The following is a 26,765-nucleotide window of genomic DNA, read 5'->3' as shown; positions in this document are numbered from 1 at the left end:
ATGCGCCGTTCTTTGGCAATTGGGTCTGTTCGAGGTCGGATCACTTTCTCACCACAAACGAACCGCTCCTGAGTTCGTTTGAAAGCGTACCGCTTGTTTGGTCCACTTTTGGTGCGCGCACCCGAGTGCGATTGCTGCATTCACACCTGCCCAAACGAACCGCACCAAGGGGGAAAACGAACTCTAGTGCGATTCAACAGAACTAAATGAAGCAGGTGTGAAAGAACCCTTTCTAGTTGTTGGAAATACTGGTTAACCTATGTTTTTTTTCTTGATATTTTGTGAGTTTTTCTCATTTATCATGACGAACATGCAAAGTTTCAACATGCTGATGTGTTTTGACATAGCCTATACAAACAAAATTACTAGGCTATAGTAGGCTACGTTCCTGATGTTCACAGGTCAATTTGACCCAAACATTTTAACGCTCTAATGCAACTGTAGGCTACTGACCTAAAATAATAAAATTGCTTGGTTATATTTTGTTATTTTGGGTTTTTTACAACCTTATGAAGCTAAAATTGTCACATGCCTGTCCTGTCTCGTGTAGCACATGTGGTGTTTGTGTTCCTGTCACTGTTTTGACCCCACCCTCCTTGTTATCTCATTATTGGTTTCATTTGTCCCACCTGTTCCTTCATTATCCTGCCTGATTGGTTCCCTTTTATAAGCTCCTTTGTGTTTGCAGTCTTTGTCGGATCGTTGTCTGGTTTACGTCTCCCGCTTCATGTGTAACCCTGGTATGTGTTGTTTCTAAAGTTATTGTTTTGTTGAGTTCTTGTTTTCCCCATTGTGGGTTTTGGTTTTGATTTTTGTTTCAGTTTGTTAATAAATTATTTTTCTGCAATTGAGTCCTTTCCCTTAGTTTTCTTTAGTTTTCATGACAGAACGATCCGACCATGTCTAGGATTCAGCAGAAAGAGTCACGTCACCCACCAGGCCCTCCTGTCTCGTGCCCCCACTACCAACGCATTGTACGTTTCCAGTCATTAAGTGCTCTCCGCCAACAAGGAACTGACCTGAGGAAGTTCGCTAGGGAATTCCTTAGAGCGGCGGAGGGTTTAAGACTTAATGATGGGCCTCTTAAGGACCTTTTTTTTTACGCTCTTAATGAGCCCATGGACTGGGTTCTCAGGAGGGCGTATGATGGGTGTACCTTCGAGGCTATGGTGGAGGGTCTCGCTCGCTTTCAGGAGCGGGAGGCCAGGAAGGTGGTCCCAGTTCCGGTGGTCCCGAGTGGGGTGGTCCCGAGTCCGGTGGTCCCAGTTCCGTTGGTCCCAAATCCGGTGGTCCCAGTTCCGGTGGTCCCGAGTGGGGTGGTCCCGAGTCCGGTGGTCCCAGTTCCGTTGGTCCCAGTTCCGGTGGTCTCGAAACACAGGAGGAGGAGAAAGGCTCCCTCTGTAACTGTTCCGGTGGTCCTGAGTCTGGTGGTCCCGAGTCCGGTGATGCTGAATCCGGTGGCTCCTAACACGGAGACCATCCCGGAGGTGCCTGCCGCCGAGCCTGTTCACGTCACGCCTGCCGAGCCTGGGTCTTTGGACAAGATGGCTGCCGCCGAGAGTGTTCACATCACGTCTGCCGAGCCTGTGTTTTCGGACAAGATGGCCGCCGCCGAGCCTTTTCACGTCATGCCTGCCGAGCCTGTGTCCCCTGACAAGATGGCCGCCGTCGAGCAGGTGTCTGTTCCTGAGCCGGAGCCAGTGTCTGTTCCTGGGCCGGAGCCAGTGTCTGTTCCTGGGCCGGAGCCAGTGTCTGTTCCTGGGCCGGAGCCAGTGTCTGTTCCTGGGCCCGAGCCAGTGTCTGTTCCTGGGCCCGAGCCAGTGTCTGTTCCTGGGCCCGAGCCAGTGTCTGTTCCTGGGCCCGAGCCAGTGTCTGTTCCTGGGCCCGAGCCAGTGTCTGTTCCTGGGCCCGAGCCAGTGTCTGTTCCTGGGCCCGAGCCAGTGTCTGTTCCTGGGCCCGAGCCAGTGTCTGTTCCTGGGCCCGAGCCAGTGTCTGTTCCTGGGCCCGAGCCAGTGTCTGTTCCTGGGCCCGAGCCAGTGTCTGTTCCTGGGCCCGAGCCAGTGTCTGTTCCTGGGCCCGAGCCAGTGTCTGTTCCTGGGCCCGAGCCAGTGTCTGTTCCTGGGCCCGAGCCAGTGTCTGTTCCTGGGCCCGAGCCAGTGTCTGTTCCTGGGCCCGAGCCGATGGTGCCAGTTCCACCGTCTGAGGGGTCGTCTCCGCCCTGGCCGCCCGAGGGAAGGTCTCCGCCCTGGCCGCCCGAGGGTAGGTCTCCGCCCTGGCCGCCCGAGGGAAGGTCTCCGCCCTGGCCGCCCGAGGGAAGGTCTGCTCCGCCCTGGCCGCCCGAGGGAAGGTCTGCTCCGCCCTGGCCGCCCGATGGACTCTCTGCTCCGCCCTGGCCGCCCGATGGACTCTCAGCCCCGCCCTGGTCTGTCCCTCCCGTCCCGCCATGGTCTGTCCCTCCCGTCCCTAGTGGAGCGTCTGGTAGCCGCTCCTTAAGGAGGGGGTAATGTCACATGCCTGTCCTGTCTCGTGTAGCACATGTGGTGTTTGTGTTCCTGTCACTGTTTTGACCCCACCCTCCTTGTTATCTCATTATTGGTTTCATTTGTCCCACCTGTTCCTTCATTATCCTGCCTGATTGGTTCCCTTTTATAAGCTCCTTTGTGTTTGCAGTCTTTGTCGGATCATTGTCTGGTTTACGTCTCCCGCTTCATGTGTAACCCTGGTATGTGTTGTTTCTAAAGTTATTGTTTTGTTGAGTTCTTGTTTTCCCCATTGTGGGTTTTGGTTTTGATTTTTGTTTCAGTTTGTTAATAAATTATTTTTCTGCAATTGAGTCCTTTCCCTTAGTTTTCTTTAGTTTTCATGACAAAAATTAGCTTTTCCACTTATTTTAATACAGAAAAATATTTTGTCAGCCACAGATGGGAAAAATGAGCCATCATTTATTGTTTCAATCTACCTGAAATAATATTAAACCTTTGTTTGTTGGTATTTTGTGACTTTTTTTCATTTATCATCATGATCATGCATGATAACATGCTTGATAACAAATAAGCTCTCATTTCTATATTCAAGATACCTGAAATACCTAGCTTTTAACCTTTTATGATTTTCAAAGGCAGCTTTACAGAGCCAATAAAAAAAATAAAAAAAAACATTTATTTGATGTATGTTTTTGTTATGTTTTGTTTCTCACTCCCATATGAGTGAATAATGAGCTTTCCCACAATTTTGCTTAGTGTCGCACAAGACTTTGGCATAGACAGCAGGAAAAAATGAGCTCCCAAAGATTGACATTTAAATAAGTAATTTCACAGGTTTTTGATGATACTGATAAGAAGATGTTTCCGAGTTAGAGGATGCTTCAGAGATTGAGGGAAATGTTGTTGAAGATACAGAAAATGAATGAAACTAGGGAAACTAGGGAACTATGTCTATAGGAAACTAAAGGGAAAGTTAGGAAAAGTAAACATTATTTTCATTATACAGCTACATTTAATTGTTCAGTTATGATGTTATAAGCATAAAATGTATAAGAAAAAATTAAAACGTAAAAAAAAATTATACAAAAAAAGTCAGTAGGCCTATACTGTTTCTAAAAAGAAAACGGTTTTAAAAATGGTTAAAAAAACAATTTGACCAATTTGTCAATTTGACCTGCTCCGTAAGTAGAGGCTATACGGAAATCGAACAGTGCACGAGGGTACGTTCAGCATATAGCGCTTATTTTAGATTTTTTTAATGTTTGACAACATCTTCCTCCACTCTTTGAACAATTTTAATTAACATTAGCCTATTCGTTATTAACAAAGCTAATAAGACGGATGAGATAACACAAGTAGGCTAAATGAAAGACCTATGGATTAACCTTTCAAACGAATGCGGTTCATTGTTATTTTTTAATGAAAACACAACAACAATAAAATAGGCTACAATAAAAAAAAACTCCTGCATAGTATTAAACTTGAATTAACAAAACGATTAAGACGGAATAACAACAGCATAGGCTAACAAATAAATAAAATATATTTGAAAATTTTCCCTTTAAAACGAACGCTCAGTTTTGTGATCACACTGTTATTTCACCTTTTTGTTGTTGTTTTCAAAGACAAACTCACTTATATTAAACAAATAAATATTTTTTTTACTAACAAAATCTTGCGCTTTTCCCTCCGCTATCCTATGTCCTATTGTCCTGTCAATCATCTCGCTGTCTCACTCTCGCGGCTACAGTTACAGTACAATTTTATTTACCATCATCGCGGTACCCACCACCATCAGCAGTTTTGCATTACAGTATTTGCAATAACCACCCCTTGTCCAAAACTGAGCGTATTGTCTAAAAGAAGAGTTATGACTGCTGCGTATGCACTTGACTGAACATTGCTTCACCCGCTGCGCTGCCTAGCGCAGCACCAGACAGATTTAGGCTTATAAAACCGTCTGGGTGCAGATTCATATTTAATATTTCTGATATATAAATATTTCTCTGAAACGCGTAAGTTGCACATAAGTAAGCCCAGGACCTGCCCTGAACAGTTTAATATGCGGTACGCAGAGCCATAGGACTATTATTTTGTTGAATAAACCTGGGGAACTACCGATGACGTCACATGCTCAGATTTTCTTGACCAATCGGCTGACAGGGGCGCCTCATGACCGTCCACATGTGCAAAACGAATTTTGAAGTCATTTATTCGTTTTTTTGCCTGTGAACTAAAAAACGAAAAATCAAGCCGAAATCTCGTTTTTTCGTTTTTTGGAAAAAATGAAAAAACAAATAAAGGCGCAAATCCGTGTATCATTCGTTCAATCGTTTTTTGATTTAATATTGAAAGTAGAAAAATGAGAAAACAGTTCCTTTTTCGATTTTTCATTTTTTCCAAAAAACGAAAAACAAGAATTCAGCTTGATTTTTCGTTTTTCGTTCTGAGGCAAAATTAATAAACAGCTGGAAAATTCGATTTCTACACGTGGGCGGGAATGAAACGCCCCTTTCCTCTGATTTGTCAGCCGAAGATCAAACTGTCCCGTCATCAGTTCTTCCTCAGTTCTGCACTGCAGAATAAGACTCCGTTGTGTGGATTCTTAACGCGTTTATTGCAACTTTTTCATGTTTTCCATCAACGAGACTAATGAATGGCTCGACACAACCCGTACTGGGGAATGGTCCGTGTACGTTTTGATAGTTTGTTTTTTCGTTTGAAACACAAAACAAAATAACGAGAAACCACCTGTTTTTCGTTTGTCGTTTCAAACCAAAAACAAAGAAACGGTAAAAAAAGAGCCGTTCTCCCGTTTTTGGTTCTGAATCCAAAAACGAAAAATGACAAAACCAAAATCAAATAACGGTCCGATTTTGGTTTTTTGAAATTCCTTTTTCCATTTTTCCGTTTGAAGATCTACATTGAAATATAGACAGGTTGGCCACGTGACCCGGAAGTAATAGTAAATATGGCCCATCAAAATAAAAGCCAAGCTTTTAGAACGGTCATAATATTCAGCGCTAATGTTATACCAGACAACCAGAGTAACGTTAAAGGAAGAAAAATCAATTAATAAATAGCCTTATATAAACCGGACCGGAATAAATATGTTAGCAACAGTAGTTTATTACAGCTATTTAATATCCAGACATCACCAGTCACGTTTAATGAGCACATTGTTTGGCTCAATTTGTGTGTGCAGAGTTGTTACTGTTAGCGCTATATTATATAATTAAATGTATATTTAATGTGGTTTCCACCGTAATGGATAACTGTTCCCCCTTTCTACCAGCAGGTGGCAGTATTTAAATGACTGATTAACACTGTATAACGTGAGCGAGGTAACAGCGTGTCCTTGGGCTTTTTGAAAATAGTTATGATGCTGTTAGGATAAAATTATATTTGAGGACCAACACAAGTTTTACGAGGGTGTCAATCGAATGGCAAAGACGAGATAGGGACTGATATTATTAGGCCTACGCATGACGTCACGTGGGAATTCACGTTGACAAGTATTCATTCAATCGCTGTCAGTTCGCTGTCCATTACGGTGGAAACCACATACAAATTTAATTATATAATATAGCGCTAACAGTAACAACTCTGCACACACAATAAGTTCTTAGGTTAACCTATATTACCAACTGTATTGAGCCAAACAATGCGCTCATTAAACGTGACTGGTGATGTCTGGATAGGCACGATATTACATAGCTGTAATAAACTACTGTTGCTAACTACTTTATGTTTGCAAAATATCGAACAAGTACCCCTAGCTTTATCTACAATATCTAAGTTCTCAAAAGTATCAGGATTAAAACTAAACGTTAAAAAATGTGAAATTCTGCCCCTAAAAGACAGCAGCCAATCTGAAATATGTAATATCTCGCTCAAAAACACTATAACTTATCTTGGTATTAAAATATCGAGAAATCCTTGAGAAACTCTGGACCTAAATATGCTCCCGGTGACTCAGACCATCAAAACCAAATTTAATTGTTGGTCTGCCAGAGATCTATCCATATATGGCAGAGTTCTGTTAAGTAAGGCAGAAGGGATGTCAAGAGCAGCTTATGTTTTCTCATCTCTAGATGTTCCAAAATCCACTTGTTCCCAATTTGATAAAATTCTCTTCAAATTTATATGGAAGAATAAGCCTGACAAGGTTAAAAGGTCTGTTCTCTCAAACCTTCTGGCTGAAGGTGATCTGAATGTACTGACATTTACTTCATTTAACCAAATTATAAAAATCAACTGGATTAAAAGATTCCTCAAGTGTCCAAATAGTATGTGGAATATTATTCCAAACAGCTTATTTGAAACTATTGGTGGTCTTAACTTTCTATTGATATGTCCTTTTTCGGTAGGAAAACTCCCCGTGAAATTAAGCAATTTTCATAAACAAACCTTGTTATGTTGGAATCTTATCTTTAAACACAATTTCTCCCCTCACAACTGTATTCTTTTGAACAATGCATATATACTACACAAAAACAAAACACTCTTTCTGAATAATTGGTTTATGAGTAATCTGAATACAGTAAACAATCTGCTAAATACAAAAAATGAATTTTATTCTTATGAGCACTTCATGGAAAAATATGGTATTGATACATCTCAAGAAGAATTCGAAATGGTGATTGAGTCTATTCCTGTTAGTCTAGTTTCTTTAGCACAGAGCATACAGACAGATACTTCATATCTGTAACAGTCGTTCTCCTGCTATTTCTGGCATACCACTTACAGATAAGAGATGTAACAATACTTTTATTAGAAACATACTTTATCCTACCAGTACTCCTATATGTAAACACCGATGGACTTTACTGGTCAAGAAATTATGGAACATGATCTTCCTGCTACCTCATCAGTATATTATTGTAAATAAAATCAAAGAAGTTTTATTCAAAATTGTTCACAGGTATTACCCTTCAAAAGCAAACATCTGTACTTTTTTTCCAACTGTGTGTAACATTTGTACTTTCTGTGGCTGTGAAGGAGAAACCATTGAGCATGTTTTTGTTGATTGTCCCCTTGTAGCTTCCTTTTGGTCCCATTTACAAAGATTTATTTCCCAAAAGATAAAAAAGAATATTTCTCTAAGCAAATTTGAAATACTTCTTATAGTCACTGAGCCATATTTATCAGCCAATGAAAAATATGTAATTAACTTAATTATTTTAGCTAAATATTATCTGCACAAAATGATTTGGCAAAGAAGCAAACCCTCCTTTTACAATTTCAAAATTACAGACCTTAAAAAATATTGGGACAGCATTGAAAATTTAAAAAAAAAAAAGAACAACAAATTAAACAAAACAATCAAATTATTTCATTATTTTAACTTTAATGCATAAGCAGACCCCTAAGTGTTTTTCATTTATGTTTCTATGTGTTTTGTTATTTTATTTCTATTTTATTTCTTTATTTCTTTATTTTTTATTTTTTCACCTTGTTAAGATCAGATATATGAAGCTGTATATTGATTCAATTTCGTATACGTGTTAAAATTGTAATTTGACAAAATGTTAATAAAATTTGTAAAAAATTAAAATAAAAAAAACTACTGTTGCTAACATATTTATTCCGGTCCAGGTTTATATAAGGCTATTTATTAATTGATTTTTCTTCTTCTAACGTTACTCTGGTATAACGTTAGCGCTGAATATTATGACCGTTCTAAAAGCTTGGCTTTTATTTTGATAGGCCATATTTACTATTACTTCCGGGTCACGTGGCCAACCTGTCTATATTTCAATGTAGATCTTCAAACGGAAAAATGGAAAAAGGAATTTCAAAAAACCAAAATCGGACCGTTATTTGATTTTGGTTTTGTCATTTTTCGTTTTTGGATTCAGAACCAAAAACGGGAGAACGGCTCTTTTTTTACCGTTTCTTTGTTTTTGGTTTGAAACGACAAACGAAAAACAGGTGGTTTCTCGTTATTTTGTTTTGTGTTTCAAACGAAAAAACAAACTATCAAAACGTACACGGACCGGGAATAGACTAGACGGGGCTTTCTTCTTTGTAGACCGGAGTTCTCAAGTGCCAGGGGGGTCCGTGTACTTTTGATCATTTCATTTTCTGTTTGGAATGGAATAACGAGAAATGAAAACCAGCTCGTTTATTCGTTTTTTAGTTTAGTTTAAAAAACGAAAAATGAGATTTTGGCTCGATTTTTCATTTTTCGTTTGTGGTTTACAAATCGGTTTATGGGTTCAATATTTCATTTGCACACACGTGGGCGGCGCTGTAACGCCCTTTCATCTGATTGGTCAAAAAGTTCCGCCATCAGTAAGGGTCCGTGTAACGCTTTGCAGTTCTTTGTTCAATTTGAAATTTAATAATCAGAAATGAGAAAACGGCCCCTTTATTCGTTTTTTCGTTTTTCAAAAAAACGAAAAAACGAGATTTCGGCTTGATTTTTCGTTTTTTGGTTCACTGGCAAAAATACGAATAAATGACTTCAAAATTCGTTTTCCACATCTGGGCGGCCTGATACGCCCCTTTCCGCCGATTGGTCAAGCAAATCTGAGCATGTGACGTCATCAGTTGTCGCTCAGGTCTGTTCAACAAAATAATAGTCCTCTACCATGGCTACAAATTCTTAAACTGTACAGGGCAGGTCAGGTCCTATTGGGCTTTCTTCTGTGCAACTTTACACGTTTCACAGAAATCTTTACATCAGAAATATTAATTATTAGTCTGCCACCAGCCTGTTTTATCTAGCTGTGTGTGGTGAAGCTGCGCTTGACAGCGCCGAGCGGGAGAGGCTCACTGACCAATGTCCAGTCAGCAGTCAGAACTTTTCTTTTAGACGCTCCGTTTTGCCACGGGATGGTGATTGCAAATACTGTAATGCCAATCGGCTGAGGGTGGGTACCGATGATGGTGAAATACATTTTTACTGAAACTGTAATCATAGCCGCGACCCGCGAGAATGAGGCAGATGATTGACAGGACGATTGCGGAGGCAATTAAAGGCGCAAGAGAACTTCTGTTAACAAAAACATAAATAAAAAAAGTGTTTAACCATTTCATGCATGAATTGTGATAACCTCAGTCAGGATTTTTTTCCTATGTGTTTTTATTGCTCTTAGGGCATGGAAAACAAGATTTTATTTTTTATTTTTCATTTTACAGATTTTTCAAAGAGATTTTCAGATGTCCACTTGAAGGTTTAAACTGAAGAGATATTGTATTAAATATAATACAATAATCAAACAGATAAAGTATGTGTATTTAACAAACTAATCAATTAAATTATATCAAATCATCTGAAAACTATAAAATATATACAAAAATATATAAATGCAAAATATTGCAAAGGCAATTGAACTCCATACGTTTTCTATGCAGTATCCTGACATTTCATCTCTTTTTGAACGTGCTATCAATTTCACCAAGAAGAGTTCCAAAATGCTTTGAAAATGTTAATTGATCCTGTTCGAGTTCATGCTTAATAGTTTGCCTTACTGTCCTCTGAATTTACACAAAGTAGTTATTAGTAAAAATGGGGAAAACTGGATCAAGTTCCTGTGGAATCAATAAATGTTCTTGATGGCATGCATTGTTTCTCGTTTTTATTGTTTGATTATACATGCAGCCAGAACTGGACTTCTGTTTGGGTTCCACCAGTAAGTGGCATACCTTTACACACATACACACACACACACACACACACACACACACACACACACACACACACACACACACACACACATACACATATATAGCCTATATATTTTTTTTTTCATGGTATAATTATGTAATCTGCTTATTGTGAGCCTAAATGAGTAAATTGGTATTCAATCATTATCAGGCTGCATGACTTGCTTTTTTATATATTGAAAGTAGTGTTTCATGTTGTCACTTCACATTTAATGGCCGCTTAGAATGAAATTGCTATGCAAATTCACAGTGCCTCCTTTGAGCTGCATTAGACAGTGTGTAATGTACATCTAAAAATGCAGGGTCAGATGCTGCTTCTGTGCCACCTATACTGCAAACCTGTGTGTTTGTTCATCAGACAGCCTCTTGTTGATTTATATTTTAAACAACAATTCGACATTTGCAATGTTTTTCTTTCAAAAAACCTCATCATTCTGCAGGACAATTGTCTATTACAGTATACAACACGCTTTAAGAAAAGTTTTTTTCCATCACACTGTAAAGTGTTTTTAAATATTACATATAGATTACATATACCAAAGATTTTACATGTTAATTATAGGCCTACCATGCGAAGTAGGGGTGCTGAGCGTGGAGCATGAAGAAATATGGTTGGGGATGATGAAAGTTTTCACAAACAAAACCAAAAAACTGGTGTTTTGCCTATAGGCATACATATTACGTGTGCTTGTTTTTATTTATGCTGTATTATAAAATACCCATATTATAACAAATAAATAAAATATATTTGGAAATTGCCCTTTAAAACGAAGGCTCAGTTTGTGGTTCACGATTATTTGATTAAAAACAACAAAAACAATAAAACAAAGACAAAGTCACTTATATTAAACAGTTTTTTATTTATGTTTTTGTTAACAGAAGTTCTCTTGCGCCTTTAATTGCCTCCGCAATCGTCCTGTCAATCATCTGTCTCATTCTCGCGGGTCGCGGCTATGATTACAGTTTCAGTAAAAATGTAGCCTATTTCACCATCATCGGTACCCACCCTCAGCCGATTGGCATTACAGTATTTGCAATCACCATCCCGTGGCAAAACGGAGCGTCTAAAAGAAAAGTTCTGACTGCTGACTGGACATTGGTCAGTGAGCCTCTCCCGCTCGGCGCTGCAAGCGCAGCTTCACCACACACAGCTAAATAAAACAGGCTGGTGGCAGACTAATAATTAATATCTCTGATGTAATGATTTCTGTGAAACGTGTAAAGTTGCACAGAAGAAAGCCCAATAGGACCTGACCTGCCCTGTACAGTTTAAGAATCTGTAGCCATGGTAGAGGACTATTATTTTGTTGAACAGACCTGAGCGACAACTGATGACGTCACATGCTCAGATTTGCTTGACCAATCGGCGGAAGGGGGCGTGTCAGGCCGCCCAGATGTGGAAAACGAATTTTGAAGTCATTTATTCGTTTTTTTGCCTGTGAACCAAAAAACGAAAAATCAAGCCGAAATCTCGTATTTTCGTTTTTTTGAAAAAACGAAAAAACGAATAAAGGGGCCGTTTTCTCATTTCTGATTATTAAATTTCAAATTGAACAAAGAACTGCAAAGCGTTACACGGACCAGTAAGCTACGAGCTTTTCTTTCTGTCAGGCAGAATAAGAGTCAGTACGAGTGCGGCACGGACAAATCATACACTATAATAAAATAATGTCTGAAAAAAACACTCACTGTTAACTATGCACAATATTTGAAGCAGAATATGTTGTTGCTCACGTAATTCGTGCTGCAAGCGACCCAATTAATGTGAGCCGTGTACGTTTTGATAGTTTGTTTTCCAATTTGAAATGAAATAAGCAGAAACGAGAAAACGGCCCCTTTATTCGTTTTTTCGTTTTTTCAAAAAAAACGAAAAAACGAGATTTCGGCTTGATTTTTCGTTTTTTAGTTCCCATGCAAAAAACGAATAAATGACTTCAAAATTCGTTTTCCACATGTGGGCGGCCTGACACGCCCCCTTCCGCCGATTGGTCAAGCAAATATGAGCATGTGACGTCATCAGTTGTCGCTCAGGTCAGGGTCTGTTCAACAAAATAATAGTCCTTTACTATGGCTACAGATTCTTAAACTGTAGGCTACAGGGCAGGTCCGGGCTTTCTTCTGTGCAACTTTACGCGTTTCACAGAAATCTTTACATCAGAAATATTAATTATTAGTCTGCCACCAGCCTGTTTTATTTAGCTGTGTGTGGTGAAGTTGCGCTTGACAGCGCCGAGCGGGAGAGGCTCACTGACCAATGTTCAGATCAGCAGTCAGAACTTTTCTTTTAGACGCTCCGTTTTGCCACGGGATGGTGATTGCAAATACTGTAATGCCAATCGGCTGAGGGTGGCTACCGATGATGATGGTGAAATACATTTTTACTGAAACTGTAATCATATCCGCGACCCGTGAGAATGAGACAGATGATTGACAGGACGATAGCGGAGGAAATTAAAGGCGCAAGATAACTTCTGTTAACAAAAACATAAATAAAAAACTGTTTTAATATAAGTGACTTTGTCTTTGTTTTGTTGTTCTTGTTGTTTTTAGTCAAATAATTGTGAACCACAAACTGAGCCTTCGTTTTAAAGGGCAATTTCCAAATATATTTTATTTATTTGTTATAATATGGGTATTTTATAATACAGCATAAATAAAAACAAGCACATGTAATATGTATATGCCTATAGGCTAAACACCACAGTTTTTTGGTTTTGTTTGTGAACTTTTATCCCCAACCAGGCACGTGCACAGGTAGGGCTCAACCTGTGCAGAGCACATGCCCTTTTTGCCCTGACACTCCGAAGTGCCCTTTTTTGGGTGGTGTTTTTTTTTTTTTTTTTTATCAATGCTATTGGTTACCATTTACGTCCGTCTGTCTGTTTTACAAATATTTAGCCAATGAAAGTTCTTAAAATGAACTTGTGTAAATCGTATTCAATCCTCAAGCTGTCAGTATGCTGATAACTCCGCCCCCTCTATATTCACGGAATCAACTGAAGTTCCACAGCAGCCGCACAGTAGACAGCAGCTGAACGAAGTTTTGCGAAGGGTAAATAAATATCTTGTTGTTTGAATAAATAGGCTACTACTAAACACTGTCTATAAAGGCTAATATTTTATTTATTTGATGTCTGACTCACTGAGACATGTGGGACGTCGCCTGAGACGTATGGCTAGCATTTGCCATCTAGTCATAGCCAATACATAGACACTTAAATAGCCTGTGCATACAGTAGCCTTTCATCTTTTATAAAATGCGATTTTGGCCAAATGTATTTTACAGAAGGAAAAACTGAGCGCCCATATAGGTACAACAAACTAGTTGGTTATAACTTGTTGATGAAAATGTAATGTGATGCCGCCGGCGCCGTTTTAATGACGGACAAAAAATGCACATTTTCACACATTCGCTTGTAAAAAACTAGATACTGATAAGTAATACAACAACATATAATTTGTTTTTACCATCGGAAAAATAACAGGTGCGCCCCCGCGCTGTTTCGTACTGGAACTTACACAAAGCGACGAGTGATCCTCGTCACCTAGGTAACATATATTTCTAAGAAGTAAGACATTTCTTCTTTGATTTATGATTGCTGATATACACCTAATTTATTAACATTTAGACTAATCATGTTATGGTTAATTCAAGGCTGTTAATATGCACGTATTATCTAGCTAATTTTTTAATCTATAGTATTCTATACTCTCCGCTCGTCCTCGCATGGTTTTACTACAGTAATATTGTAGTAGTGACTTACATTTTTTTTTACAGAAGATCACTGAAATCTTCATATTTTATCATGCAGAATGTAATTCATGATTTAATTCATTCCAAGGCTTCATTTATTTGATCCAAAATACAGCAAAAACAGTAATATTGTGAAATATTTTTACAATTTAAAATAACTGTTTTCTATTTGAATATATTTTAAAATGTAATTTATTTCTGTGATCAAAGCTGCATTTTCAGCATCATTACTCCAGTTCAGTACTCTTCAGTGTTACGTGATCCTTCAGAAATGCTTTTCACTGCAACTGTACTTTTCACACTATTTTTTTTTTTTCATTGCTTTTCATTTTCAGACCTTCAAGAGACCAACATCCCTGGCCCACTGAAGGTTGCTGTTAGGTTTAAAGAAGCCCTTAAAACCATGTTTATCTATATTATTATTATGATGATTGTTATTAATCGTGAATAAATCTAAAGCTTTTGAGACTATTATTTTGTGTTATTGAAAATGGGAGGGGTGTGCCCTTGTTTTAGTTTCAGCACATGCCCCTCAAAAAGTCTGTGCACGGCCCTGTCCCCAACCATATTTCTTCATGGGCTCCACGCCAGGGGTCACGCTCAGCACCCCATGGTACTATCTGTAGCCTATAATTAACAGTATGCTGACCCAGTTTATATGTAAAATCTTTGGTAGGCTATATGTAATCTATGTGTAATATCTAAAAACACTTTACAGTGTGATGGAAATAAACTTTTCTTAAAAGTGTCTTGTACAGTATATCACCACAGATTTATTGACACCCTTCTATCTGTGTTGTATACTGTAATAGACAATTGTCCTGCAGAATGATGAGGTTTTTTGTAAGAAAAACATTGCAAGCAAATGTCGAATTGTTTTTTGAAATTTAAATTAACAACGTAAGAGGCTTTAGGCTGTCTGATTAACTCTGTATGAACAAACACCCAGCTTTGCAGTATAGGTGGCACAGAAGCAGCATCTTTAGATTTACATTACATTACACTACATTACACACTTTACACAGAACCTGCATTTAGATTTACATTACACACTGTCTAATGCAACTCAAAGGAGGCACTGTGAATTTGCATAGCGATTTCATTCTAAGAGGCTATTAAATGTGAAGTGACAACATGAAACACTACTTTCAAAATATAAAAAAGCACCAGTAGTTGGTGGCAAGTCAGCCTGATAATGATTAAATACCAATTTTATCCCCATCAGATCACTCAGTTTCTGATGCAGAAAAGTTAGTTCATGCGTTCATGACCTCGAGACTAGATTACTGTAATGGTTTATTAGCTGGTTGTCCTGCATCCTCAATAAACAAGCTACAGTTAGTCCAAAATGCAGCCGCTAGAGTTCTTGCTAGATCAAGAAAATATGATCATATAACACAGATTTTAATATCACTATACATATACCTATAAAGTCCCGTATTGTATTGCTACTGACTTATAAAGCCCTAAACGGCTTAGCTCCAGTCTATTTAACGGATCTTCTATCGCCCTACAATCCAACGCGCTCTTTAAGATCACTAAATTGAAGGCTTTTGGTCATACCTAGGATATCCAGAGCCACCAAAGGAGGGAGAGCATTTTCACATTTAGCTCCAAAACTCTGGAATAGCCTCCTGATACTGTTCGTTGCTCAGACTCGCTCTCCCAGTTTAAAACTAGATTAAAGTTGCATCTCTTCAGCCAGGCATTCATATAATACTTTTAATCTTACAGTTAAATCCGACCTCTAGTTCATAAACGCCAGAGGAGAACTGGCCCCCGACTGAGCCTGGGTTCTCCCAAGGTTTTTTTTTCTCCATCAGGTCACCTGTCACCAGTTTTTCGGTTCCTTGCCACTGTTGCCTTTGGCTTGCTCAGTTGGGGATATTTTGGGGATATTTAATTTTAATTTTATCAATCAATGAATTCCATTAGAAACAAACCTTGTTAACTGTGAAGCTGCTTTGATACAATCTGTATTGTGAAAAGCGCTATACAAATACACTTGACTTGACTTGACTTGACAATTTACTCATTTAGGCTCACAATAAGCAGATTAATTATACCATGACATTTTTTATATATATATATATATATATATATATATATATATATATACTGGTGGATATAGATTTACTGGTGGAACCCAAATGAAAGTTCAGTCCTGGCTGTATAATCAAACAATAAAAACGAGAAACAATGCATGCCATCAAGAACATTCATTGATTCCACAGGAACTTGATCCAGTTTCCCCCATTTTTACTAATAACTACTTTGTGTTAATTCAGAGAACAGTAAGGCAAACTATTAAGCATGAACTCAAACAGGATCAATTAAGATTTTCAAAGCATTTTGGAACTCTTCTTGGTGGAAATTGACAGCACGTTTTCAGCTCATTCTGCAGGACAATTGTCTATTACAGTATACAGTATACAACACAGATAAAGGGTGTCAATAAATCTGTGGTGATATACAAGATGCTTTAAGAAAAGTTTATTTCCATCACACTGTAAAGTGTTTTTAGATATTACATATAGATTACCAAAGATTTTACATATAAACTGGGTCAGCATACTGTTAATTACAGTTCGTACCATGGGAAGTAGGGGTGCTGAGCGTGACCCCTGGCGTGGAGCCCATGAAGAAATATGGTTGGGGATAAAAGTTCACACAAACAAAACCAAAAAACTGTGGTGTTTAGCCTATAGGCATACATATTACGTGTGCTTGTTTTTATTTATGCTGTATTATAAAATATTATAACAAATAAATATATTTGGAAATTGCCCTTTAAAACGAAGGCTCAGTTTGTGGTTCACAATTATTTGATTAAAAACAACAAAAACAATAAAACAAAGACAAAGTCACTTATATTAAACACTTTTTTATTTATGTTTTTGTTAACAGAAGTTATCTTGCACCTTTAATTTCCTCCGCTATCGTCCATGTCAATCATCTGTCTCATTCTCACGGGTCGCGGATATGATTACAGTTTCAGTAAAAATGTATTTCACCATCATCATCGGTAGCCACCCTCAGCCGATTGGCATTACAGTATTTGCAATCACCATCCCGTGGCAAAACGGAACGTCTAAAAGAAAAGTTCTGACTGCTGATCTGAACATTGGTCAGTGAGCCTCTCCCGCTCGGCGCTGTCAAGCGCAACTTCACCACACACAGCTAAATAAAACAGGCTGGTGGCAGACTAATAATTAATATTTCTGATGTAAAGATTTTTGTGAAACGCGTAAAGTTGCACAGAAGAAAGCCCGGACCTGCCCTGTAGCCTACAGTTTAAGAATCTGTAGCCATAGTAAAGGACTATTATTTTGTTGAACAGACCCTGACTTGAGCGACAACTGATGACGTCACATGCTCAGATTTGCTTGACCAATCGGCGGAAGGGGCGTGTCAGGCCGCCCACATGTGGAAAACGAATTTTGAAGTCATTTATTAGTTTTTTGCCTGTGAACTGAAAAACGAAAAATCAAGCCGAAATCTTGTTTTTTCTTTTTTTTTTGAAAAAACGAAACAACGAATAAAGGGGCCGTTTTCTCGTTTCTGCTTATTTCATTTCAAATTGGAAAACAAACTATCAAAACGTACACGGACCACTTATTATCCTGTCGCCCCTCTAGTGGACAGCATTAAGTATTACGGCTTTCAACTGCTCAGATAACGCAAGTCAATGGGAAAGAAAGTCTGACCAGTTAGAAAATGGTCCGTGTACGTTTTGATAGTTTGTTTTCCAATTTGAAATGAAATAAGCAGAAACGAGAAAACGGCCCCTTTATTCGTTTTTTCGTTTTTTCAAAAAAACGAAAAAACGAGATTTCGGCTTGATTTTTCGTTTTTTAGTTCCCATGCAAAAAACGAATAAATGACTTCAAAATTCGTTTTCCACATGTGGGCGGCCTGACACGCCCCCTTCCGCCGATTGGTCAAGCAAATCTGAGCATGTGACGTCATCAGTTGTCGCTCAGGTCAGGGTCTGTTCAACAAAATAATAGCCCAGCAAGCAATAGCCATCTTTTCAACGTCTGGGTTAAATATAGACCCGATATAGTCCGGCTATGTGTAACCCACTTTTAGCCCAAATAACATTTAATCTGGATAAATGTATTTTTTTCCAAAATAACTTGTGAGATGTATGATATTCCATCATGTAAGCAAAGTCTACCGTGATTACAAGTTGTTTGGCTTACTTTATTTTAGGCTACATGTTATAGGCTGTGCGTAGCCACGATTTAGCTCGTATTCAGACCCGGCTATGCGTAACCCACTTTTAGCCCAAATAACATTTAATCTGGATAAATTTATTTTTTTCCAAAATAACTTGTGAGATGTATGATATTCCATCATGTATGCAAAGTCTACCGTGATTACAAGTTGTTTGGTTTACTTTATTTTACATGTTATATGTGTAGGCTGTGCGTAGCCACGATTTAGCTCGTATTCAGACCCGGCTATGCGTAACCCAATTTTAGCCCAAATAACATTTAATCTGGATAAATGTATTTTTTTTCCAAAATAACTTGTGAGATGTATGATATTCCATCATGTAAGCAAAGTCTACCGTGATTACAACCCAGCAAGCAATAGCCGTCATTTCAACATCTCGGTTAAATATAGACCCGATATAGTCTGGCTATGTGTAACCCACTTTTAGCCCAAATAACATTTAATCTGGATAAATGTATTTTTTTCCAAAATAACTTGTGAGATGTATGATATTCCATCATGTAAGCAAAGTCTACCGTGATTACAAGTTGTTTGGCTTACTTTATTTTAGGCTACATGTTATAGGCTGTGCGTAGCCACGATTTAGCTCGTATTCAGACCCGGCTATGCGTAACCCACTTTTAGCCCAAATAACATTTAATCTGGATAAATTTATTTTTTTCCAAAATAACTTGTGAGATGTATGATATTCCATCATGTATGCAAAGTCTACCGTGATTACAAGTTGTTTGGTTTACTTTATTTTACATGTTATATGTGTAGGCTGTGCGTAGCCACGATTTAGCTCGTATTCAGACCCGGCTATGCGTAACCCAATTTTAGCCCAAATAACATTTAATCTGGATAAATGTATTTTTTTTCCAAAATAACTTGTGAGATGTATGATATTCCATCATGTAAGCAAAGTCTACCGTGATTACAACCCAGCAAGCAATAGCCGTCATTTCAACATCTCGGTTAAATATAGACCCGATATAGTCTGGCTATGTGTAACCCACTTTTAGCCCAAATAACATTTAATCTGGATAAATGTATTTTTTTCCAAAATAACTTGTGAGATGTATGATATTCCATCATGTAAGCAAAGTCAGATGTGATTAGAAGTTGTTTGGTTTGCTTTATTTTACATGTTCTATGTGTAGGCTGTGCGTAGCCACGATTTAGCTCGTATTCAGACCCGGCTATTGTAGCCCACTTTTAGTCAAAACTGATTAATTGTAGTTTTTTGCCAGGCAGTGCATGAAATGGTTGATATTCCATCATGTTCGCATTGGTAATGATATCTGCAAGGTTCAATGTGACATTTTACTAAATGGTCGATCTGTAGTCACGATTTAGCTCCGAATTGGACGGGCTATGCGGTCTGCTTTAGCCCACCTGGCGAAATCAAAGCAATCTGGTCTACGTACGGCTTGGCTATAGCCCTGATTCAGACCAGCGAGCTAGTATAAGAATATTAGTCTTAAAAATGTTTTCGCTCACACAGCTTAATGTTTGCTGTCACACATAAACATAACATTCATACACAATCTACGATATGACTGTCTATCATTTCAAATTAAATCAAATGCAATTGCATTTCTCAACCGCTAGATGGCACAATCGAAACACTACTGAGACATGACTACTGGGACTACTGGCATTGCTCGACTAGATCACTTTAGCCAGATCTCGCGATACACATTTCCTCCATTTTCAATTTTATTTTACACGAGGCAGCTGTCAGAGAGCAACGGGCGAGCAACACTCTGAAAACCTTCAAATTTCTACTTCGGTCTTGTAAGTATGCGTGTTATTTTTGTTATGTTCATTGTTTAAATTAGTTAGTTGTTATAATGTGTAGAAACCGTGACATTTTAACATTACCATTGCAGAGTACTATTTTTCTCCAACAAGTTAACGTTACTTGCACGTGTTACTGCAACTGTGTGCCCTTAATCTAAAATGTATCTAAATTCAAGGTGGTAAGCATGAAACTATGAAACTTATCATTACTATTATTTATTATTATTAAAGATACCAATATATTTTTGTTTTTAGATTGGAGTAAGAAATAATAGTTTTTGATTTAATGCAAATTTTCAAAGTATACTTTACATAAAACTTAACAGCAACATAGTGCAACATGAAAAGAAATTATAAAAAAATATTTTTTCCTTTCCAATTAATAAAAGGTAGTGGCAAACAGTAAAGTCTTTAAACTTTATTTAAAAGAATTAAAATATGCAGCATACATTCAGTTTTCAGTGAATTTGTTTCAGATATATGGTGCATAAAAACTGAATGCTGCTTCTCCATGTTTTGTTTTGACTTTTTTTTTAATTTTGACTTATAAATTTGATATAAAAGTAGCTGGCTACTGTCCCAGATGACCTGAGGGGTCTGCTCTGGATGGTTCATAATGCATCAGAAGATTAGAAATTTACTTTGGCCTTAAAATGTTGATTAATTTAATAACCAGCTGTAGTATTTTGATATGAATTCTTTGACAGACATATAGCCAGTGTAAAAACCTCAGAACTGGAGTGATGTAATCCACTTTATTCAATTTCAAGACACTGTTTATCGCAAATTATCCAGCAATCAGTCAACAAAGTACAGCAATTGAATATACAGAACACTTGTCAATGACTACCATTAAATGTCTTGTTTCCAACATTCTTCAAAATATATATTTTTTGTGTGTGATCAACAGAAGAAAGCCATACATGTTTGGAACCAAGTGAAAGTGAGTAAATGCTTACATGATTTTTTTTTTTTAGTGAACTACCCCTATAAGTATCTTTTTATGTTCATTAGAGTTATATGAGTAAGTGATAAAGAATGATTTATAGGGATAGTTCACTTTGAAATTAAATTTTGGTATGTTTTAGCTTATCTTAAGGGCATCCAAGATGTAGGTGTCTTTGTTTCTGCAGTAGTTTCAATTTTGATATTTTTAGGTCAAACTGTTCTTGTCTGTCAGTCATATAATGCAGGTCTATATGGTCACTACCTGAAAGAGCACGATTGTTGTCACGATTTGTTATGATTTCTCTTACATTGAGCGCGCTTTTTGACGTGCCTACATTTGTAATTAAAAAATTTTGGTCAGCAGGAAAAATTGTCTAACGAACAGTTCTGTTTAAAAATACGTACTGAAATCGAACCGAAAGCCTCGTACAGAATGGTTCAATACGTGTATCGTTACACCCCTAAAATATATGTGTGTGTGTGTGTATATATATATATATATATATATATATATATATATATATATATATATATAATTAGTGCATCACCATTATGCAGGCAAAAATGTTTAATTATTGATATTAATTTATTAATAATATTGATATAAATTATATAGTCTCAATCTATATTCCGTTAACTCTATATTGGCCAGCTCTAGTGTGCATCCTAGCAAAAGTGAATGACTGTAATTAGTTAAAAATGATTGTCAACAATGCTTTTCTTGAGCAATAATTTTTTTTCTTTTTCTCATTTGGCAGACGCAGTGATGACCAACTTTCCTTCGGCGACTGAATGGGAAATAAAAAATGCAATTTCTGGTCATTTTAAACAAGCACCAGGGAGAGCAGGGGCTGGTGGTTTTGGATATAAAGCTAATAATTCATTCTTAAAAATTTTAGTATCTTAAGTTGTTTTACATATTTTCCAATATTTTATTTGTTAATTTTTATGTTTGAATGTTGTCTAAGTTGTTAATATAATTGTTCTAAATAAATCCTTTATATTCAATTAGTTTGGATGGATTTTAATTTATGAGAACCTGTTATTTTTGAGTGAAAAGAATCCTTATGCCTCATTTTGTTGTCTATTACATGTATATGTAGTGTAATTGATGACTAGTCTATTCCTGGGCTATGGTTAGACGTCTATTAGATTTTCACTGACAGCCCAAAATCAGCCTTGTTTTAGCCTAGACCCATATTGCCTGTCTATTAGACGTATATATGTAGTCGTTTAATAGCTGTCTAATTGATGACTAGTCTATTCTTGGGTTATGGTTAGACGTCTATTAGACGTATAAATATAGTCATTCAATAGCTGTCTGATTGTCTATTCTTGGGCTATGGTTATACGTCTATTAGACGTATACATGTAGTCATTCAATAGCTGTCTATTCTTGGGCTATGTTTAGACGTCTATTAGATTTTCACTGACAGCCCAAAATTAGCCTTGTTTTAGCCTAGACGTCTGGGCTGTGTTTTGACGGCTATTAGACGTCTATTAGACGCAAAATTGCTTGCTGGGAGTCCTTTACTATGGCTACAGATTCTTAAACTGTACAGGGCAGGTCCTATTGGGCTTTCTTCTGTGTAACTTTACGCATTTCACAGAAATCTTTACATCAGAAATATTCATTATTAGGATCAATCTGCCACCATCCTGTTTTATTTAGCTGTGTGTGGTGAAGCTGCGCTTGACAACGCCGAGCGGGAGAGGCTCACTGACCAATGTTCAGATCAGCAGTCAGAACTTTTCTTTTAGACGTTCCGTTTTGCCACGGGATGGTGATTGCAAATACTGTAATGCCAATTGGATGAGGGTGGGTACCGATGATGGTGAAATACATTTTTACTGAAACTGTAATCATATCCGCGACCTGCGAGAATGAGACAGATGATTGACAGGACGATAGCGGAGGCAATTAAAGGCGCAAGAGAACTTCTGTTAACAAAAACATAAATAAAAAGTGTTTAATATAAGTGACTTTGTCTTTGTTTTGTTGTTTTTGTTGTTTTTAATCAAATAATTGTGAACCACAAACTGAGCCTTCGTTTTAAAGGGCAATTTCCATATATATTTTATTTAGGCTATTTCTTATAATATGGGTATTTTATAATACAGCATAAATAAATACAAACACATGTAATATGTATGCCTATAGGCAAAACACCACAGGTTTTTGGTTTTGTTTGTATGAACTTCTATCCCCAACCATATTTCTTCATGGGCTCCAAGAGCTCAGCACCCCTAGCCATCAAGAACATTCATTGATTTCACAGGAACTTGATCCAGTTTCCCCCATTTTTACTAATAACTACTTTGTGTTAATTCAGAGAACAGTAAGGCAAACTATTAAGCATGAACTCAAACAGGATCAATTAAGATTTTCAAAGCATTTTGGAACTCTTCTTGGTGGAAATTGACAGCACGTTTTCAGCTCGTTCTGCAGGACAATTGTCTATTACAGTATATACAGTATTTAACACAGATATAAGGGTGTCAAATCTGTGGTGATATACAAGGCGCTTTAAGAAAAGTTTATTTCCATCACACTGTAAAGTGTTTTTAGATATTACATATAGATTACATATACCAAAGATTTTACATATAAACTGGGTCAGCATACTGTTAATTACAGTGCACTGTAAAAAAGAATACATTGATTTTATTAATATCTAATTAATAAAAATGAGGCAACAGATTACAAGCAATATTATTAATTAAATTTAACAAATTTGAATTGAGTAATAATTAATCAAATGAATTCCTTAAAATTTAACCTTTTAAAATGAGTAAAATTTACAAAATATCTTTTATTGCCAACATTGAAGACACCTGGTGTTAACAAGCAGAATCACTGAAGGAGAAAACCATAATTAAAGTTACCATTGTGGAGATCAGTGTGTGTTTTAGTTGGGCTCTTGACCTTAAATTATAAACTTTAAGTTTTGTTTGGCTGCTGTTGGCTGTGAGTTATAACAGCCAGATGAACAAAGAGAAAAGGTGCTCTGATGGTGGTTGTGTTTTAACATAATCATTAATTCACAATCATTTGACCTGAATAACTGAACTCATATAGAGTCCAATTTATGAGTTAAGTTAACTTTATTAACTATAGCAGTATAATATTTTTTAACCTTTTCAATGTAATCCAAATGATCAAATCAATATTAAAATAAATAAATATATATATATATATATATATATATAATTTTTAGGCACAAACACACATCAAGATTTTGCGTATGAATCTCAGCAATGGTGACAAACAGATCACCTCTGAACATAAGCTCATTATTTATTCATGCAGCAATGCATGATGGGAGCCATGAATGAGTTTTGATTGGTGGAACCCAGAATGCACTGCAACATGCTTTATTATTGTCACCATTGTTGAGAATCACAGGCTGATTATTGATGTCTGTGTGTCTCCTTTTTATATCAGAGAAACTTTTTGGAAATTATTTGCCCTACATTGTAAAAGTTTAAAAAATAGTATGCCGTACAAGGCCAGTGATGCTATAGTTAATAAAGTAAACCTAACTCATAAATTGGATTCCATATGAGTTCAGTGATTCAGGTAAAATGATTGTGAATTAATGATAAAACACAACCAACACCATCAGATCACCTTTTCTCTTTGTTCATCTGGCTGTTATAACTCAGGTACAGCAGCCAAACAAAACTTAAAGTTAAGAATTTAAGGGTCAAGAGCCCAACTAAAACACACACTGATCTCCACAATGGTAACTTTAATTATGGTTTTCTTCTTCAGTGATTCTGCTTGTTAACACCAGGTGTCTTCAATGTTGGCAATAAAATATATTTTGTAAATTTTACTCATTTTAAATGGTTAACTTTTAAGGAATTAATTTGATTAATTATTACTCAATTCTAATTTGTTAAATTTAATTAATAATATTGCTTGTAATCTGTTGCCTCATTTTTATTAATTAAATATCAATAAAATCAATGTATTCTTTTTTACAGTGCATGCATTGTTTCTCGTTTTGTTGTTTCATACAGCCAGGACTGAACTTCCATTTGGGTTCCACCAGTAAGTGATCCTGCCTTTATCTGTGTGTGTGTGTATATATATATAATATATATATATATATATATATATATATATATATATATATATATATATATATATATATATATATATATAAAAATTTTTTTTTTTTCATGGTATAAATATGTAATCTGCTCATTGTGAGCCTAAATGAGTAAATTGTCAAGTCAAGTCAAGTGTATTTGTATAGCGCTTTTCACAATACAGATTGTATCAAAGCAGCTTCACAGTATTAAATTAAAATAATACAACAAGGTTTGTTTGTAATGGAATTTATTGATTGATAAAATTAAAATTAAATATCCCCAAAATATCCCCAACTGAGCAAGCCAAAGGCAACAGTGGCAAGGAACCGAAAAACTCCATCAGGTGACCTAATGGAGAAAAAAAAAAAACCTTGGGAGAACCCGGGCTCAGTTGGGGGCCAGTTCTCCTCTGGCGTTTATGAACTAGAGACCGGATTTAACTGTAAGATTAAAAGTATTATATGAATGTCTGGCTGAAGAGATGCGTCTTTAATCTAGTTTTAAACTGTGAGAGCGAGTCTGAGCAACAAACAGTATCAGGAAGACTATTCCAGAGTTTTGGAGCTAAATGTGAAAATGCTCTCCCTCCTTTGGTGGACCTAGATATAGGTATGACCAAAAGCCTCGAATTTAGTGATCTTAAAGAGTGCGATGGATTATAGGGCGATAGAAGATCCGTTTAAATAGACTGGAGCTAAGCATTTTCACATTTAGCTCCAAAACTCTGGAATAGCCTTCCTGATACTGTTCGTTGCTCAGACTCGCTCTCCCAGTTTAAAACTAGATTAAATTACAAACAAACAAACAAACATTACAAACAAACCTTGTTGTATTATTTTAATTTAATACTGTGAAGCTGCTTTGATACAATCTGTATTGTGAAAAGCGCTATACAAATACACTTGACTTGACTTGACAATTTACTCATTTAGGCTCACAATGAGCAGATTACATAATTATACCATGAAAAAAAATTATATATATATATATATATAAATATTTAAATAAATAAATATATATATATATATATATATACACACACACATATAAAGGCAGGATCACTTACTGGTGGAACCCAAATGGAAGTTCAGTCCTGGCTGTATGAAACAACAAAACGAGAAACAATGCATGCCATCAAGAACATTCATTGATTTCACAGGAACTTGATCCAGTTTCCCCCATTTTTACTAATAACTACTTTGTGTTAATTCAGAGAACAGTAAGGCAAACTATTAAGCATGAACTCAAACAGGATCAATTAAGATTTTCAAAGTATTTTGGAACTCTTCTTGGTGGAAATTGACAGCACGTTTTCAGCTCGTTCTGCAGGACAATTGTCTATTACAGTATACAGTATTTAACACAGGGTGTCAATAAATCTGTGGTGATATACAAGACGCTTTAAGAAAAGTTTATTTCCATCACACTGTAAAGTGTTTTTAGATATTACATATAGATTACATATACCAAAGATTTTACATATAAACTGGGTCAGCATACTGTTAATTACAGTGGGAAGTAGGGGTGCTGACCTCGTGGAGCCCATGAAGAAATATGGTTGGGGATAGAAGTTCATACAAACAAAACCAAAAAACTGTGGTGTTTTGCCTATAGGCATACATATTACATGTGTTTGTATTTATTTATGCTGTATTATAAAATACCCATATTATAAGAAATAGCCTAAATAAAATATATATGGAAATTGCCCTTTAAAACGAAGGCTCAGTTTGTGGTTCACAATTATTTGATAAAAAACAACAAAAACAACAAAACAA

The sequence above is a fragment of the Scardinius erythrophthalmus genome (assembly GCF_964197995.2).
Source record: "Scardinius erythrophthalmus genome assembly, chromosome: 15".
Taxonomy (NCBI): Eukaryota; Metazoa; Chordata; class Actinopteri; order Cypriniformes; family Leuciscidae; genus Scardinius; species Scardinius erythrophthalmus.
This window is presented reverse-complemented; position numbering follows the sequence as displayed.